Source organism: Narcine bancroftii, chromosome 8, assembly GCF_036971445.1.
Source record: "Narcine bancroftii isolate sNarBan1 chromosome 8, sNarBan1.hap1, whole genome shotgun sequence".
Classification (NCBI taxonomy): Eukaryota; Metazoa; Chordata; class Chondrichthyes; order Torpediniformes; family Narcinidae; genus Narcine; species Narcine bancroftii.
Genome location: NC_091476.1, coordinates 108,516,113 through 108,517,675, shown reverse-complemented (window position 1 = coordinate 108,517,675; position 1,563 = coordinate 108,516,113). Strand labels below are relative to the sequence as shown.

The 1,563-nt window shown below is 34.2% G+C and overlaps 1 long non-coding RNA gene across 1 annotated transcript in view; it reads right to left on the bottom strand.

Moving 5' to 3' along the window:
• The window catches only part of LOC138741840 (uncharacterized), a 43,801-nt gene that overhangs the window by 28,533 nt on the left and 13,705 nt on the right, over positions 1–1,563 (bottom strand). The gene's annotated exons all lie outside the window — the stretch shown is intronic.

Sequence of the window (1,563 nt, the reverse complement as noted above, 5' to 3'; positions counted from 1 at the left end):
GGGGTGAAGGAGGGAGGGGGGAAAAGGGGAGAAAATGACACTGTATATTCAAGAGGGAAATGTTTGTGTGTATTTTGGTCAGTATGGTTCATAGTGTGAAAAATAAAAAAAATTTAAAAAAAAAGAATATGCCTATCAAGTCTAGTGTTTCATCCTTACATTTTCTTGTTGATTGTTGGATCTTTGAGGTGTTATTCATTAATTATTTTTGTCTCTGAGGAAACGTACCAACAATTTTTCAAGAATACACCTGTCAGGTCTAGTTCTAAACCCTAGTTCCTCAAACTTTTGTATTTCATTTTCGTCACTTTGAGTCAGACCAGTTCTGTTTTACTGCTTTAAAAAAAATTCAAGCACTTTTGGGGGCAATTTTTACAAACATTTATGATGGTATTTGCAAAGAAATAATTATGGATGAATTAATGCTTTGTGTTTCATCTATTTCTTTAGAGTGATTTTCATCTCTAAAAAGTGTCAAAAATAGTTATTTTATTGTGTAGAATTTGGAGAGAGAGCAAGTTAACTCAAGTTTGTATATATTACAATAACATTTTCCAATCCACTTCCTATTCCATTGGGCATTTTAAAACAAGTAACGGTATCCTGCTGGCACTCATTAAAATTGTTTTGTGATATAGTTTTTCCATTGTTGTCTCAACCTATGTGGATTGTGAGTGTAGACCTCAAAGAGGAAAGGTTTTTATTAATGTCAGGGCTGGTTTATAGCCATTTGTCTTTAGATGTCTCTCCTACCAGAAGGGAAATACTTCCTGTTATGTGACACTCATTTTAACCTTGCTTCATTTAATCTATTTGATCATCAAAGAAGAACATTTGAAATTTATGCATTGCTGTGATATATAAACTTTCTGTACAAAAAACTGTCTGTGATAAGGTCAAATAATCTACACCTCAATAATTCTGAATCCACCATAGGTATTGGCTAGGACACAAAAACTGTGACATGCTTTAAAATATATCAAAGCTTTTCACATGAACACTATCTATCAAAGTAAAACATGAACTGCCATGTTTCATGCCAAAAGTTTGGTTAAAGAGACAAGTTGCATTTTAATTGCTTTTAGGTAGGAATATATAGGTCAGCACAACATTGTGGGCTGAAGGGCCTGATCTGTAATGTTCTATTTTTTAATTGGGGAGAAAATGGTTTTGCCAGGCACCAAGTATTCGGAATTCCAGTGAACTGCAGTTATCTTAGAAGATTCTTGGCAGGTAGAGATTGCACATATGAAAAAAATAGGAAGCTTTGCAGTCGTATAAGAATTTAATGACAAGAGTTAAGATGTTAAAATCAAGACTTTCTTTAAACAGAAGTCAACAAAGGTTAATAAGCAAGGGGTTTACATGAAAGGGAAAAGCCCATTTCCCTGCCTGTTGGGTCTTGACATCATTTATGTTCACATGAATGTGTAGGAAATGTCCTAATTTTATAATTGGGTCTACAAGATGACATGCCTGATAGTGTAGCACCACCTCACAATAACACTGGAAGTGTTTTTCCTCATCTCTAGAACAGGATGAATGCAAACCTCTTGTCTGAGA